The sequence below is a fragment of the Equus caballus genome, chromosome 6 (assembly GCF_041296265.1).
Source record: "Equus caballus isolate H_3958 breed thoroughbred chromosome 6, TB-T2T, whole genome shotgun sequence".
Lineage (NCBI taxonomy): Eukaryota > Metazoa > Chordata > Mammalia > Perissodactyla > Equidae > Equus > Equus caballus.
The window spans coordinates 22,856,801-22,875,034 of record NC_091689.1 but is presented as its reverse complement, the minus strand read 5'-3'; the positions used below and the strand labels follow the sequence as shown (position 1 = coordinate 22,875,034).

Below are 18,234 nucleotides of genomic sequence, written 5' to 3'. Positions count from 1 at the left end.
TCTCCCAGCTAAAACTTTTGGAGATTCTTTTTATACGTCTACTAAAAATAACAGCAGACAGCCAAATGCTGAGTCTGGATGGCTGGGAGGTCAAACTCTCCAGTGGCCAGCAGGCCTCGGTGTGGAGCAAGTCCTTAACAAAAGAAATATTTTATTCAGATCAAAGCTTCAAGGAACACCAGCACACCGTGGAAATCACTGCCCAGTGGGAGCACACCTGCTCTGGCAAGGCTGGGGGTGGGGGACCCACAGGAGTCCACTGGCTGCCGTCAGCCTTGCCAACCCTGTCCCTGAAGCACCCCGTCGCTGTCCTTAAAACTGGCACGATTCTTCGTGTCACCTGGCCACCCGAAGCTCCATCTCCAAGCTCCCAGAGCAGACGCGGCTGCAAAAGTAAACTGCAGACAGCTCCCTCTGCACACACCCAGGGTTTAGGGGAGGCTGTAAGAATACCCTTTCAACACTTTTTTTGGTCCTGTTGCCTTCTTGTGGGTGACCCTGTGTCTGAGCTTGAGGGAAATGTCTCCGCAGGCCGGCCGGCCCGGCGCAGGTCTCTGTGACACTGACGCACAGGCTGGACTTTCTCTTTCTATGAATTTGACAATCTGCTCTTTTAGAGGATGCATTTGTCCTTGGGCAGGTTTGGGGGCAAGACCGAAACCCAAGATGGGTTTGGATCCGCTCTGAATTAAGCGTGCTCTCTTTCAAAGAAAGCACGCGTTGACGAGCAACCTGCGACAGGATGCAGTTGCTAAAGCGGCGGAAGGAAAATGCAAAGTAGTTGTAAAAAAAAAAAAAAAAGAACCCACTTGGGTTCAGACGCCGTGGGGCCCGCCCCGGTCTGGGAAAGGCAGGGCAGATGGGGCCGGGCCGCATCGCAGCAGCCGGTGGCGGGCGGAGGAGCTGCGCGCCCACCCCTGACCCCGCCCGGGGGGCCCACCCAGCGGGAGGAGCTGGGCGCTCCGGGCTGCGTGCGCCCCAGGAGGATGCCCCAGCCCCCGGCGTCTGCGCTCGGCCTGGGACTCCCCACCCCCACCCCTGTCCCAGAGCCTGGTCCTGGGGGAGATGAGAGGGTAAGTAAGCAATGCTTTGTAAGGAAACAAGATTCCGGCGCCCCGGGACCTAAAATGTCTCTTGGAACGTTTGGAAGTCTGCCTCGGCTTTTGGAAGGATTGCGTTGGTAAGGGAGGGGTCATCCATAGCGGTTAGCTGGGTAGGAATGAGTTTGGTTACTCCCAGTAGGGAACTGTGAGAAGGCAGGGATGGGCCGCTGTCCTGAGTTGGCCCAGCTGAGCCAGAACTCAGTTCTGTGCGTTTTGCTAGCCCTGAGCATTTAGTGTGAGGGCACCGGACGGTGTTTTCAGCCAAGCTCCCTGCTGCATCCACGTCTATAATCCGCGCTGGGATTTTAGGCTCCACAGGAGGCGCTCCCCTCCGGGATCTGATGTGCCTGCAGAGTGGCCATCAGTCTCCTGTCTGAAACCCCACATCGCTTTAAACGTGCTGGGATCCTGGAGCGCCAGCTCTGTGGCAGGCAGCGTCTGGGCTCCTAGTGATACCGTTAGGATGGAGACAGCCTGGTTTCTAGCCACTGCAAATGCGGCCCCAGAGACTCTCAACCTCACGTTAGCCTGAAGACTGACTTTCCCCAAGAGCAGGGCTTCCATCCGACCTCAAGAACATCACACAGGGCTTTGTGGATGCTTGGAGTCGTGACCCCAGAAGAAGCTGCATCTGCTAGTGGCCTGTCCTGGCCTGAGTCATCTCAGGACTGGACATCCTCCTGAATAACAGATGCCAATCCCCTTCTGTGGGGGAAGGACCTAGAAGTAAAATGGAGCCCTGCCCTCAAGGAGATGGGGTTCCCCAGCCTGGGCTCTGTCCAGACAGGTCTGATTCGGAACCCCAACTTATACCGCATGTCTCCTTGGGCATCTTAGCCTTTTTGCATCTAAGTCTCCTATCTTTACAATAATGATAATAGAACCTTCTATTCTTGCCAGGTGCCCCTCAGGATTATATGAGAAGGTGCGTGTTAAAGGCACCTCGCAGGTCCCAGAACGGCTGGCTCTCTTCCTCCTGCCACCGTGGGCCCAGCCAAATTCCAAGGCCACAGAGCATTTTTTAAGGAATGCAACAGCTGTCTAACCCCAGGCTTGCAACATCTTCTGAACTCTTTGCCGAAGTTTGGAAAGGTTTCGTAATAACAACAAATCTGAGCACTTTCTCTTGGCCCGTCTCTCTGCGAAGTGTTTTGCCTACATTCCTGCATTTAATCTTCCCAGGAACCATGAACGCGGGCACTCTTTTTGTCCCGGTTTGTAACTGAGGAAACTGAGGCCCAACGGGAGTGGGTAACCAGCCCAAAGGTGACTGCCAGGGAGTACAAGTGGATCGCAACCCAGCTTTGCCCCACTTCACAGCACACACTGTTATCTGGTAGCACAGAAAGACATGCTCTTAAAAAGGAAAAGCCACTGTCACACATATATCGGGGTATCTGAAGTTGAGTTCCTAAAAGCAGACCCTTGAATGGGAATTCAGGGGCAATCGATTTATTACGGAAGAGCTCCCAGAAGAAACCAGTGAGGGACGAAATCAACGAAAGGTACAATTTCTGGCTGAGTCCTCACTGCAGCCTGACCCCTCGTAGCTCTCTGAAGCCCAAATTCCACCCTGAGTTTGCCCCAACTACAAGCAAGGAAGCTGGCTTTCTTACTCCTGCATCCGTCATCCGCTGGATCAGGGCTGCTGGGTTGTGGGTGGGGAATGCGACTGTCCAGGTACTTCCTGTTCCTAACCCATGTGAGCAGAGCAGCTCGAGTATCCAAAGATCAGTCTCTCCGAGATCTGTTCCAGCCACAAGCCTGGGCAGTAAACCCACATTAAAGTTGACGGAGGGACGCCTAGGAATAGAAAGGGGCTCAGGGGGTCTGGGAGCGGCACCACCCGTGTCCACTGCACGAGGCATCTATGGCATCTAGTATATCAATTTTGACCCAGATAAGAGAATACTCTCTCATTAATACCCAGACTAACTTATTTCTACCTCAGGACCTTGGCACCTGCCATTTTCTCCTCCTGCAATGCTCTTCTCAGTGATTGTTAAATGGCCGTCTCCTCATTCTGATGCAGGCTTCAATACAATTTCTTTAGAAAAATGTTCCCTAACAGTCCAGCCGAAGCATCCTCCTATCCAGGTTACTCTCTTGTCCTGTTTTCTTCAGGGCACTTTCACCATCCATAGGTATCGGGTTAGTGTCTGTCTTCTCCCCACTACAATATAAATTTCTTGAGGGCAGTTACGCTGCTATTGTGTTCAGTACCGTATTCCCATTGTCACACGGTAGGTACTCATAACACTAACTGAATGAATAAACTCGGATGACTCTCACTTTTGAATCAGGTTTTTGCCCCCCTATATTTCACTCACTTTCGGCCTCGTAGAAATGGAGGGGGCAGGGGCTGTTAGGAAAGGGCCCAGGTTAAATATTCCAGGAAAACTTAAAACGTGAACCTTGAAAATGAGCAAAAGACTTGACTAGAGACTTCACACAAAGGGAGCTCCAGATGATGGAGAAACATATGAAAAGTGTGCAGCTTTCTTAGTCATTGGAAAAATGCGAATTAAAATCACAATGCTGTACAACTGAACACCTACCGGAAAGGATAAAATGAAAAATTACTGAATGTTAGCACGGAGGTGGAACCCCCAGAATCCTGACACAGCGGTGCTACTCAGACTATGTATGGTGAAGGACCAGTGTTCTTTTTTCTCTTTGAATTTCCAGTGCATTGCAGACCAGAACTGGTCCCACTGTGCATGACTAGCATGGAGCTCCTGCAACTTGTGCCTCGTCATGCAAGTGTGGCATTTGAACTGTCTACACGCATACCTAGGACCCAGCAATTCCGTTGTAAGGTATATACCCAACTTAAAGGTGTAATATTGCACCCAAAAAATATGCAAGAATGTTTTTTACAGGACTATTTAAAGAACCCCAAACTAGAAGTAACCCAACATTAGCAGAAAAGAATATTACAGACCAACATGCCTCATGAAGGTGGACATAAAAATCCTTTAAAAAAGCAGATCAAATACAAGAATATGCATCATGACGAAATGAGGTTTATCTTTGAGATGCAAGGCTAGTTTAACATTGGAAAATCAATATAATTCACTAAATTAACAAAGCATTTTAAAAAATTCAAAATTAATTTGTGATAACAACTTTCAGCAATCTAAAAATAGAATGATTTCGATTTAATTCCTTTGTTTGATATAGGACCTGTGTAAATACTTAGAGCTAACGTTATGCTTAATGGTGAAAAATTGAATGCTTTACTTCTAAAATTGGGAACAAGGCAAAGATATCTATTTTTACCAGTTCCTTTCAACATCGTACTGGTGGTCCTAGCTAGTGCTAATACGGAAAAAAAAAGAAAGAAAGAAAGGTATATGGCTTGGAAAGAAATATGTAAAACCACTTTAATTAGCAGTTGACATGACCATTTACATAGAAAATCTTAATAGATCTACAAAACAACTTTAAGAACTAACAGGTGAATTTAGAAAGGCTGAAGAATATAAAGTCAGTTTACAAAAGTCAATTATATTTCTTTATATCAGCCGCAAATAATTAGAAAATAAAATTTTAAAATTTCTTTACAATAGCAACAAAAACATCAAATACATAGGAGTAAATTTAACAAAAGCCATGTGAGACCTCTACACTGAACACAATAAAAACAGCCCTGAGAAAAATTAAAGAAGACCAAAATAAATGGAGAGGTGTACCGTATTTATGGATTGTTAATATATCAATTCTTCCCAAATTGATCTATAGATTCAAGTAGTCCTAATAAAAAAGCCCAGAAGATGTTTTTGTAGAAATTGGCGAGTTGATTTTTAAATTTTTATGGAAATTCAAAAGACCTAAAAATAGCTAAAACTGTCTTGAAATGGAAGCATGTAGGACTCACTGTTTGTGATTTCATAACTTGTAAAGCTATGTAATCTATCTAGTGTGGTATTGGCATGATAGACAAATAGAGAAAGGGAACAAAATAGAGAGTCCAAAGATAGATTCACACCTATACAGCCAATTGATATTCAACAAAGGCACCACGGCAATTACCAAAGTTTCAGAAAAATTATATTGCTGTGTCATGGTGGAAATCAAATATTTGTTGTCTAGAGTGGTGAGGATTGACTGAAGGGAATTTTCTGGAGTCGTCACCATGTTCCATATCTTGATTGGGCTGGTGGTTACATGGGTGTATAATTTATCAATTCTTACCAAACTATACTTAAGATATGTGCTTTTCATTAAATTTTACCTCAGTAAAAAAAGCAAGTTGCAGAACGTCCATATAAAAAGACACCATTTATGTAAAATTTTAAAGTCCTCAAAAAAAAGTATGTATGGTTTATGCAACTATAGAGAAAGCTTACATAGATGGAAGAAAGAATATTCACCAACTTCAGGACAGTGGTCACCTCTGCGGAGGGAGAGAGAGAAATGGGCTGCAGTTGTTTGCATGGGAGTGTCTACATAGTCTCTATAATGTTTTTATTTCTTTAAGCAAAATATTCACATTTGTTAGATCTTATTGGTGAGCACATGGGTATACTTTATATTACTTGCTGTTCTCTATTTCTGAAATTTTTCATTCTTAGCTTTCACATGTTAAGAAAAGAAAAAAAAAACTTGAAAGTTCTGAGTGAAGCATTGCTTTCTCTACTTTCACTTCATTGTGAAGTTTGACACAGAAAAGAATGTTTTCTGATCTCTGAGTGGTTCCAGGAAACTTCTGCCGCAGAATATATCAAAGCCTGGAGGGCCTGATGAAGTACCAAGCACGTCAGGTCAAACCTATGTCTCGTTTTTCTGAAACGTTGGCAACATTCTAAAGTTTTGTCATTTCACTCTTCAAACTTCAATGTATAGATTTTATCTTCGAAGCCTGAAAATGATTCAGCTCAAAAAGATCTAAACCTGAAGACAAAGAAGAAATGTCTGAGTTCATCTAATAAAATTATTTCAGCTGCTATGGGTTTTAAGATCACAGATTTTATATATACTAATAGAGTTATATATTTTCATTTCCACTTATGTCTGAAAATACCTCTAAGGAACTTAAAACACCATGTGAGGTCAAATTAGTGAGGGAGACTCTCTCTTCCTTCCTTTTTACCTTTAAATGATTATAAACTTACACACGTGACTGTACTTAAGTGTGCATTTTTCACAAACGAGAATATTCTCCTTCTTATCCCAAGGCAGCCACCAAAATCAGACAGTTAACGTGGTTCCGTTCCTACCCCCAAATCCACAGACCCTATTCAAGTTTTTCCAATTATCCAAATAATGTCTTTTATAGAGAAAGGATCCCCGGGACCATGTGTTGCATTGAGTTGTTCTGTCTCTTTCGTTTCCTTCAGTCTGGCAGGATTTCTCAGTCTTTCCTTGACTTTCATAACCTTGACATGTTTGAAAATAACAGGTTGGATATTTTGTAGACTGTCCTTCCATTTGGGTTTGTCTGATGGTTCCTTACGATCACATTCAGGTTATGCATTTTGGGTAGGAATCTCACAAAAGTGAGGTTGTGTTCTCATTGCAACTCATCAGGTGGTAAACCATATGCGTCTGTCCCGTTACTGACAGTGTTCCCGTTGATCCCTTGATTAAGAGCTGTCTGTCTTCTCCACTGTAGTCACTCTTTTCTCCTAGGTAATTTTGAGGGGAGATACCTTGAATCTATGCAAATAGCTCATTCTCCCTCAAACTTTGTTTACTCGCTTACTTATTTATAGCTGTATGAACTTGTGGTTTCCTGTCTTATTTAGCGAGTTCTAGTGCATTACTCTTACTATTTATTTTGCAGCTCAAATTGTCCCTGATATGGCCAGTGGGAGCTGGCTTCTGTGTCCTTTTAATATATCCCCATCATTCTTTGAACGCTTCCTTGGTTCCTGGCACAAGAAGATAGTCCAGGCTCGTCTTGCACTTTCTCTACCCCGGCCAGGAATCAGCCTTCCAAGGAACCTTAGTGGATAATGGTATTTAGAAGCCAAGATCTGGGTGCAAAATGTGCTTACGGCTAAAGTGATATTGCAACTCCCAGGCTCTCTCAGTGGTCAGAGCCAAGACATCTATATGTTTGCATATACACACACACATGCACATTAATATATATATATAAACCAACACCTCTAATTCCAACCCACTGATCCAATGGACAGGTTTCATTCAAGTGTTCTCTCTTTCCATATTTGTAACTCCCTTCTCCACAGTGACTGTCCTGGTCTCCATAATCCTCATTATAGTTATTTATTTGATCATTCCCTTTTTATTCATTTCCTATTGCCACTATAACAAATCACCATAAACTTGATGGCTTAAAAAAACACAAACGTACTTTCTTACAATTCTGGATATCATAAGTCTAGAATCAATGTGCCAGGGGGGCTGCTTTCCTTCTGGAGACGTGTTCTTGCCTTTTCCAGCTTCCTGAGGCCGCCCACATGCCTTGGCTCATGTTCCTTCCTTGCATCACTCCAACCTCTGCTTCCATCGTCAATTTCGCTCTCCTGACTGATCTCCTGCCTCCGTCTTATAAGGACCTCGGAATTATATTGGGCCCACACAGATAATCCAGGATCCTCTCCCCATCTCAAGATCCTTAATTTAATCACATTGCAAAGTCCCATTTGCTACAGAGGTAACATTCACAGGTTTTGGGGATGTGGGCTTCTTTGGGGGCCTTGTCGTCCCCTCTTCTCCTTGTGTGGATGTACTTCTCACCCCACCTGAGCCCTGACACCGTCCCCACTGTCCCTCTGTGAGAATGCCCTCCTTACCCCATTCTGAGCCTCCATGGGTCCCACCGCAGGCCCCACCTAGTAGCTTTAGGACTGAATTGTTCAGGAAGAAATGAGGTGGAGCAAGATCTTATTTTCTAAATACATTTTCCCTAAAAGTCATGAAGAACAAATTCCCAGAGTTTCTAAAGTTGTATTTGCTTCTACAGGAACCTCGTATCACAGAATCGAGCCGATGGTACTCTTGTCTCTTTTTTTCTTTAAAGTTAGGAAGGCTGCAGTTGGTATTCTTTGGTGATGGCTGGAAACCCAACTTGAACTAGTTAAAGCAAAAAAGAAGGATTTATTGGTTCATGTAACCAAACCAAGGCAAAAGAGGGGCTGGAGCTGGCCTCGAGGATGGCAGGAACCAGGGACTCCAACGGCATCAGATGCCTTCTCTTGGTTTCCAGTCTCTGCTTCTCTCTCATCTTGGATGCATTCTCCCAGGCTGGAATCGGGGTGGAAGGCAGCTTCTGGAGCTCCCGTCTTCTTAGCTTCATCATCAGGCGTAAAGAGACACTTCTTTTTCCTAGCACCAGTTTGGAAAGTCCCACTTCTGACACAGATCAAGAGTCACTCCTTAGATCAATCCCTGTGGCCAAGACAGGGTCAGTTCTGGATGACATGGTCCTGCTCCATTTTGCACTATCAGAGCACACCAGAACAGGTTTGGGGTCTTAAAAAGAGACCTGGACATATGGAAGTGCACTGGAATCCATGCTTGATAGAGTGAAATGATTCTGAATTGTCAGAGAGCTTATGGGATCTACAGTTTACAAGAGAGAGAAGAGTTGGGGAAAAGGCAAAGCAAAAGAACAGGGTTCACGTATTTGAAGAGCTGGCAGGTGGCCGACTCGGGCTAGGTATCTGCAGAACCAGAGCTGGTGATGGAAATTGGCTCAGTGTGCAGAGGGACTGTCTAACCATGTCAGATAGGCGGTCCCCCCTTATCCACGGAGGATGCACTCCAAGCCCCGCAGTGGATGCCTGAAACCACAGCTAGTACTGAACCCTATGTAGACTACGTTCTTTCCTATACATACATAAGTGTGATAAAGTTTAACTTATAAATTAGGCACAGTAAGAGATGAAAACAATAACTAATAACAAAATAGAACGATTATAACAATATACTGTAATAAAAGTTATCGTAGATCTTAGCAACCTCAGCATGTGATTTTGTCTCTTTCCTTACTGAGTCGAGAACTTTCACTTCTTCACTTAAAGGAAGCACTTTAGGACTCTCTTTGGCATATCCAAATGGCCAGCATCACTACTCTTGCACTCTGGGGCCATTATGAAGTAAAGTAAGGGTGACTAAAACACAAGCACTGCGATATCGCGACAGTCCATTTGATCTGGTCACTGAGGCGGCTGCTAGGTGACTAATGGGAGGTGGCACCTACAGCGTGGATCCCCTGGACTAAGGGCTGATTCACCTTCCGGGTGGGATGGAGTGGGATTGCTGGAGATTGCGTCACACTACTCAGAACGGCAGCAATTTGAAACGTGTGCATTGTTTATTTCTGGAACTTTCCATTTAATATTTTCAGACCGCAGCTGACTGTGGGTAACTGAAACCACAGATGAGGAGAGACTGCCGTAGCAGTGAGCTTACTGTGGTTGTTAGCTGCCCTGCCGTGGATGCCTCATAAGCTTGGCACCCACTCGATGGGGACGTGAGGATTTGGGCTGCAATAGGACTTTTAAAGTCCCGTCCAATCTTGACATTCAATGAAATCCTTCTGTGCTGTTTATCCATTTATTGCCTCTCAGCTACAAATATAACCTTCTTGCTTGTTCTATGAAAATGGACATGAGTCCTTAAAGTCTGTTTACTTTGCCAGTTGGCATGATGCTCAGCTGTGTCAGGGGAGAGCCCACTGGACCGTGGCAGGAAGAAATATTTTGCCTCCTGGTTTGTGTGTGCTAATCCCCCAGTGCCTGACAGCCAGCAGCTGTCAGCAGCTTCCCCAAGCACCCTTGGGTGGTTTTGTAGCAGAAACCTGGGTGGTTTTTTGTACTAAACCTGAGTAACCTCTGAGGGGACGTTTCCCCGTGAACCGCTTTCCCTGGTACCCTAGAGGACAGAGTTCTGGTAAGCCCTGATGGTGCGTCACCATAGCAACATCTCTGCCACCCCGGAGCCCTGGCCGTGCCCTCTTCAGGGAAGTCTGGGTCTCAGCCTGGGGGTCATGGCTGCTCCTTATGTCTGCCATGCCCATCTTCTTTAGAGGTCTCTTTACTTCTTCCTTACTCCGGTCCTCTGTTATGGTTAACAAGTCTTTACATTCACCCTTCGCTGTTCCCGTTACTGCGTGGTTTCTTTCTGCCATCTCGGCCCTGACAGATACACACACCTTGTTCCCCATGATGCCTTCCCTCTCCCTCCCATTTGGAATTCATCTCTCCCCCCGACGGATCCAGAGCCATTTTCTGTAGCTCTGTGAGCGTAGGCTGTGCTCATCCTTCATATTATTTGTGTAAAATGTACAAAGTCTTAATAACCTCTCGAGGGTAAGGGAATGTGTCTTAATCACCTGTCTTCGCAGAATGGAGGAAGGGAGACGGGTAGATATCAGCATCACCTGGGAACTTTTCCAAACGACACGGTCCTCCTTGAGATTAAGTTCCACCGAAGCTTAAATCCAACTCAGACTCCCAGCCGCGGCTCAGCCTTGCTCCTCAGGGCGCTGTGTCCTGCCTCCCAGATGGGAAGACACTCTTGTGAGCCTCTGTCCTGGACCCTAGCTAGCGAGGGCGCAGACAGCAGGTGGGAACGAAGCCCCACACAGATGGAATAACAATACAGGACATATTTCCCAGAATGACTGGAGTAAGTTGAGATGAAATACTTAAAACATCACCAAAGCAAACACGTTGTTTTTCTGAGGCCTGTATTTTTTTGAGACAATTCCCCGCTCTTTACGGTATCAGATGCTTACAAACCAAACCGCCTCACTCCACTAGCCCAGTGTTGGCCCTTTCAAAGCTGCTCTGAACGCAGGCTTCCCCACGGTGCACAGCCGGTCCCTCGGGCCTCTGACCTGTGTTTCGAGGGCTGGCCCACCTGAGTACCCTCGACCATGTCTGAGGGATGAGGCGTTTCCTTTCCCATCTCAGGTTTTAACCAGGTGCCTCTCTCTGTGTGCCTTAATTTATTGAACTTGCAATTCTGTTCTGAGCAACCAGGTCATTGTCCAGCTCAGCTAGTCATCTCCCTGACTCAGACCTCAGGGATGTATTTCCTCACTGTGCTGGCTCCTCTTTGTTGGCTTCTCCATGTCTTGGTCTTCTCCGCCTCAAGCAGAGGTCCCTTTAAAGGACTGCAAGTATAAATATGCCCAGATGTCACCAGTGAATATCTTTAGGTGTTGGTATTTGGGATGTCGCGATCTTCCACTCCCTCACTCAGATCCACGCTCCACCCTCCTCCACCTGCACTCTGCTCGGGATGGTGACCTGGTAGACGCACCCACGGGCTCCTGGGCACTCTGGCTTCTGTGGGATTCGGCAGCAGACAAGAGGAGGAGAATGTTACCCTGCTCTCCCACCCTCACCGCGGGGTGCCTTGCAGAGCCACGTAACTCCAGGCAACTCTATCTCCTTCTCCGTAAAGGCGGATCCTGGAGTTGTGGAGCCTGGAGCCGACACAGTTTCGGTGGTCCTCTTTAAGAAAAAGGAGACAAAATTATGAATCGAAAACACCTGTGCCCCTCCAAACCCCCAGCGTGGGGAAACGTGCCAAAGGGGAACCTGAAATCAGAATGGGAAGAGAAATGTGTTTACCGGGTGGTGGTTCAAATGTGTTACTTCTACACGTGTTCCCAACGATTTGATACCGTGACCACATGGAGAGAGCCTCCCCCCGGGGCCTGGGGGGGGGGGGGGTGCCTGTGCAAGTGGCCGGCTTGAAGTCCCATTGACTTTATGGTGACCCCTCTCCTTACGCCTCTGGGGACCACTCAGCAGCTGTGTGCTCGGTGCTACCCTGCTGTCAGGTCCCCGATACACATATCTTTGTACATATACCCTTTGTGGACAAACACTCCTCCAATTACTTTTTCTGATGGCGTCATCGCAGTTTATATTTTTTAATTTTTCAACAATAGCAGACATTTACGATTTTTTCCAAATAAAATTATTTCCCTGCAAAAAAAGAGAAGCTGTTTTGCAGCCCATAGGGATAGCCATTAGGCAGAGAATAAAACAGAAGAGGAAAAGAGTGGGAGGAAATCCACCAAAATGCCACAGGTGGGTTTCTTTCCATGGTGGGGCCTCTGTTGACATGTCCCTTAATTCTGATTTTACGATTTTCCTCCGTTTTTCACCAGATAACATAGAAACAAGTTAAATGACCTAGAGATCAACGACAGGCAGGTGGAAACATCCTTTCTCTCTCCCCAGCATTTGTCCCCTCCTGCCTGCTTTGCACACACTCGCGAGGACACCTTCACGAGTCCTCGGCCAGATGCCCCTTCCAGGAAGCTCTCCTTGCCTTTCACATCTCATTCAGGGTTTCACTATGCACATTTCCGTCTTAGATGATAGTCACCATTTTGGTCTCAGAAATCCCCTGGGTCTCCCCTACAGAAATGTAAATACTCTGAGTCAGGGTATTTTGGGCAGGAAACGCAGCACAAAGTTCCGCCAGAGGAAGAGACTCTGTTTCAGTTGCTAAAATGGGGATAGAAGGAAGGGAGTCTGATAATATGGAGCAAGGCCAGAATCCAAACATTGGTACCTGAGTCCCAAGGCAGGGTGCGACTGACAGCCAGACCGGAAGATGGGCCTCTGAGCCACGGCCCTGGGATCCCCCATCTGCCCGGATTGGGCCAGCTGGCTCAGAGGTGGGGTGGGGCCCAGCCTCCCTGGAGGTCCCAGCTGTAAGACCAAGAGAACCACACATACAGACCCACACAGATGGAGGTCTTGGTGGTCTGGGCTGAAACATAAATCATCGCTGGTTGACACTGAAAACGAGAAGGGTTGTTTCAAAGAGCCCAAGGCACCTTTGTTGTTTGGGACTATTCCGCTTTGCCTTGAGAAGCCAGCGTTCTGTGGATTAAGGCGGTGGGGGCGGAGAACAGGTGGACAGTCCGACAGAACCTGTTTTGACTTCGGGGTCAATTAGTCCCTGAATCTGCAGGTGCCTGATCCCCTTCTCCCACGGAGACAGGGCGCTTTGGGAGGTAGCGGGCAGGATGGCCCCCTCATGTCAGCTCGCGGCTGTGCGGTGTCACCGCTGTGCCTGTCCGGGCTCTGCATGCCTCTGAGTTTCACAGGGTGATGATCTCTGCATTCTTCCTGGGGGATCAGGAGCCCCCTTTCCTTCCTGCAGCCCCATGGCTGCTCTTGGGGGCAGCCACCTTCAGCACAAAGTCACTGGTGGGATGCCTGGACGCCTAAGCAAGGGACTTCACCTGGCCGGGAGGCGCACTTAGGGCTCTGGGGCATGAGAGGTCAGCATCTGGGGTGGGGCCGGGTGGAAGCCTGAATGCTGTGAGGATGAAGAAGAAGCGGGGTGCCAGGCACGCAGCCCCTCGTCCTGTTACCCAGGCCCCTCTGAGACCACCCTGAGGTGGGATGCGAGATGCAGGGGTGGGCGGGCCCTGCAGAAGGAGGCCCAGAGAGAAGGTGCAACTACAGTGCTGTGGCAGAGAGGGAAACCAAGGTGGGAACCCCCAGGGGGAAGAAGAGACTGTCTCCAAAGTGAGGACTTCAGTACAAGGTGGAGGTTTAGCAATAAGACACCAGGAGCCTAGGGCACGGGAGGCAGCCGGGTCTGGATGCACATGACACGTCAAATTGGTTGTATTAACAATAATAGTAATGACGGCAACAAGAAGTAAATACTTGCTGAGCATCTACTGTTTGACAGAGACTGCTTTTATCTTTGATCCCTGGTAACAGCCCTGCAGAAAGTATGAATATACCCATTTTACAGACGAGGAAACTGAGGCTCAGAGAGGTTTCATGCCTTGCCCAAGGCCTTGCTCAGCTATTAGGCGTCATTTTGTCTCCGGCCTGGGTTAGGCAGACTGAGTCACTTGCCCTCGGAGAACCCGCCTTGCCTGGAGCTCGTCTGGGGCCGCAGGGTCACCCTTGGCGTGTGGAGCTTGCCTGAAACCAGACAAAGCAGTTGCACAGGCACAGATTTCCTGGAAAGGTAATGCCATCAATCAACGCGTGTTTACTGCCCGATGACATGAAGAATGTTGACTCACCAGTCATAACTGCACTGCTGGAAATTGAGACCTTGTCTTTAACCCGGCTCGGCGGGTCAGCACACGGGCCTGGCAGATGTGTGGGCAGCAGGGTGCCCATGCCTCCCCCACCATCTCCTGCTGGGACCTCATCTGGCAAAGCAGTGCTCTGGCATTCCAGGGCCGCTTGACCCAGGTGTAGGCACGAAGAAGGACGTCACGGATTTCTTCCCCATGCCCCACCGTCACTGCACAGACTGGCCAGGGAGAGCCAGCCCCTCTCCTGACCATGGGGACGGGAAAGGACTGGGTGTGAAGCAGGAATCCACATTCCTATGGCTTGGCTGCCTGCTGTAAAGATGGTGCGTTGATTATCTGCTTGCAAGGTGCACTTGTCAAAAAGCCAGTGGGTGTCCCCAGTAGACAGTGCTCTGCAGCAGTCCTTGCCAGCATAGTCGCACTGCACAAAAGATGACGTCAAGAGTGCCAGAGAGGTGGGAACTTCCTCAGTCACGTTAGAGAAATTGGCAATTTGCAAACGCTATCTACCTGTTGGTCCTTGAGAAATAAGTACATTGAGACGTGCTTCACAGGCAATTTTCTGCTACCAAACACAAGACAGATAATGTCTGTGTTCAAAATGCACTCCCCAAGGATGTACTAGGCACTACAATAATTTGTACCTGCCACAGCTGTAAGGGCACATTAGCGGCGGCTCGCTCCCTTCCCTCTGTAGATGGATGGGGGCACCACGGACCATGCAGCAATCTCCCAGCACCAGCTATGACCAGCTTCTATACTCACACCCAGAAATGCAGCCAAGGGAGGAGGATGCGGCCATGATGAATGTCTTCACTTCACTGTAATTTAGTTAAAAATTGAATCACTGGAAAACTTACTGGCAACGTGCCTCCCAAGGGATCCAGATGCAACAGTTGGTCAAGGTACCTCACGGAGAAGAGCTCTTGGAAGAGATGGACACGCCAGTGTGCCATGTCTGGGGACCCCAAGGATGAGAGCCTTCTGCTCATTGAGGGGGAACACAGGGTACCTGGGGTCACCTCCTGGCAGGGGCAGGAGCGGATGCTGTACTCAGAAGGGTGACTGAGCAGGGACCTGTACAGGACTGTGGGCAGACTTACAGACACCAAGCAGAGATTGTGAAGCACACTGGGACCAGCAAAGGTGGGCGCACCCCCTTTCTGCAACCCACTTGGTCCTGAAGGGTCAGGGCCAAGAATGAGAGTGGAGCCTGGAGCCTGCCAGAGGCAGGACTGGAGGAGAAGGTGGCTCCATGGAAGTTGTGGGCTCAGACCAACCTCGGTCAGATAGGGAGAGAGTAGGGACAGGAAAAGCTCAACCTTTAAAAAGCATCTCAGCTCAGTTTTATTTAGAAAAGAGAAGAGCATATCTCATTGTTATAGAGTTTATCAAAGTTTTCCATGGCTTCTTAGAAACTCACTAAGGCAACCTCAGCTTTCCTTCCAAAGTTGAACTAAGATAATCAAGGTTCTATATTTCTTTAAATGACTTATTTTTGACCAAAAGATGCCCAAATTCAAGTGGTAAGAGCAGCATACGTATGTATGCCCTTGCTGTTTGCCTTTAGCAAATGCATTCCCAAATGATAAATATGGCCTCTTTAGATGCACGTAAATGAGCTTTTAATAAGCTCATTGGCAAGAAATTCATCTAGTAAGCATAAATCAAAATTGAATAAATACTGAACGGCGCTGATGTGAGTTCTTATTTGTTGTTATGTCAGGTAAAGTTGACATCTGCAATTCTCCTCAGACTACGCTACTTGGCCTCTCTGCTCCCTTCCCAAGTTCAGCAATGACCCCTGCCCATGAGGTTTGCAATGTCCTCTCAGCTGTCCTCTGGCTGGATCGGTTTGTTCATAAAGGATGGGACAGCCAAGGGGTCAGATCAGGGACCTCCTCCCATACTGCCACATCCTCCACAGGAAGGTTAATTAAGGAAATGATGGAGAATCTGACCCTCTTGGCCTTGACCTTGGTTAGAGAGAGAAAAAATATTCCCCAGGAATTCATAATAACAGGCCAGAACTAATGTGGGTTTGGGGCCTGATTCTGTCTCATCTTTGTGGTCCAGAAAACATCTTGGCAAGAGTTTGGTCTAAAGCAAAGCTTCATGCAGAAGGCAGACTGAAGCAAACACCAATGCTCTCTGGGAGGAAGCACTCTCAACCCAGGCCTCCAAGAGTTCCCGGGGATGAAGACCACTGATCATGGGTTCACAATCAAAATGGCTTTAGAAAAATCACAAAACCCGTTAGGAAAAGGGCACCAGGAGCATGGAATGAGCAGAACAAAAAAGCAGCAGATTCAAACCTCAAAGACACAGATATTGGAACTGTCGGATACAGACTAGAAAATGAGAATGAAGAAAAATGTGGACGTGGAAAATGGGAATGAGAATTGAGAAGATGTGAAAGGCCAACGGGAATGCCTAAGAAGTGTCTAATGGAAATTCCAGGAGAGACTTAAGAACATGAGGATGACATAATACTTGGGGGAAAAGATTCAGAATTTTCCAGAATTGATGAAAGACACAAATCCTCAGATTCAGGAAGCACAACTGCCCTCAAGCAGCCTATGTACAAAGAACTCAATGCTCAGGTACATTACAAAGAAATTTCAAAGCGCTGAAGTCAAAAGAGAAGATCTTAAAGAGAAAAGGCAGACTACCACAAAGGAATGGCGATTAGACTGAAAACTGACTTTTCAGCCCCAACACAACAATGGAAGCCAAGAGTCAGTGGAATAATCCCTTTAACATGATGAAAGAAAATAGCTGTCAAGCTAGAACTGTAAACCCAGGATAATTAGCCATTGAGAATGAGTGCAAAATAAAAACCTTTTGTAATTGCATACTGTAAAGTTCACTGGTTTACATGTTCAGTTCAGTGGTTTCTAGAAAATTTAGAGTTGTGCAACCATCACCAAAATCTGATTTCAGAACATTTTCATCACCCCAACATTTAATTTTAAGAAGTAATTTCAAGTGTTCATTTCCAAAGAATATTTTGACATATTTATTCAATCAAAACTAAGTCTTTTGGACTATCAAAAATTGAGTTTTTTACCGACAAACCTTCCTAAAAGGAGCTTCTTTAAAGCTTCTACTTCTGGAAGAAATAAAATGATCTCAGGGAAAAAACGATCTGATATACAAAAAGAATGAAGAAAGAAAATAATAAACTTGTGGGTAAAGCTAAAAAAATTTTGATCACATATTTGTGGAGTTTCTTCTTTTTTTTTTTTTTTTAAGATTGGCCCTGAGCTAACATCTTGCCAATCTTCCTTTCTTTTTTTCCCTCCCCAAAGCCCCAGTACATAGTTGTGTATCCTAGTTGTAAGTCATTCTGGTTCCTGTATGTGGGATGCCATGACAGCGTGGCTTAACAAGTGGTGTGTAGGTCTGCACCCAGGATCCGAACTGGTGAAACCCTGGGCCACTGAAGCAGAGCGTGTGAACTTAACCACTCTGCCACGGGGTGGCCCCTGGAGTTTATTCTTTTTGGATAAGGAATATATATTCTTTTGCAGATAAAGCTAGGGCCAAGCTGCCTTTCTTCAGAGCCTCTCTTATTCAGGACCTAAACTTCAGTAATTGTGCTTACGTTTTTATAGTGTATGATTTGAAATATGTTAAAAAGAAGAAAAACAAAACACCTAAGTATAATATTTTTAAACAGTCATTATCTATGTGGAGAGGCTCTGGGAATCTTTATTTCCTTCTTTATACTTTCATGTGTTTTCTGCGTTTTCTAGAATCATCATTGCTGAGGTCTGAATTAATGAAAAGAGACATCCAACTTCACTCAGGAGGGTGGCCAAGCTGGCAGATAAACCTCAACTTAAATCTCAGAGGACACTCCTGCTCTCTTAAATCTAATTTCTCAGCGTAACCACCAAGAGCTGACAACACGTTTTATTAAATCTGTAGTGGAAAAGAAGCTGTGTATTAAAATAATAACATGGAATAGCCCCCACCCTTACACAGAAAGAGACTCACCGAGAGAGACAGAGAGGAGACTTCACCAGCCACTAAAGCCAAGAGGCCTCAGCGGGGGGCAGTGAGAAGCCATCCTTCCAGAACGAGCCGTGAAAGAGGCCCATTTCCCTCATGAGC

The 18,234-nt window shown here is 46.5% G+C and overlaps 1 long non-coding RNA gene across 1 annotated transcript; it reads left to right on the top strand.

The window, feature by feature from the left end:
* The first annotated feature begins 773 nt into the window (after nt 1-773).
* LOC138924592 (uncharacterized) lies at nt 774-9,030 on the top strand. Its single transcript, XR_011439567.1, has 2 exons — nt 774-1,073; nt 2,004-9,030. It is a non-coding gene; the product is annotated as an uncharacterized lncRNA (long non-coding RNA).
* The last annotated feature ends 9,204 nt before the right edge of the window (nt 9,031-18,234 follow it).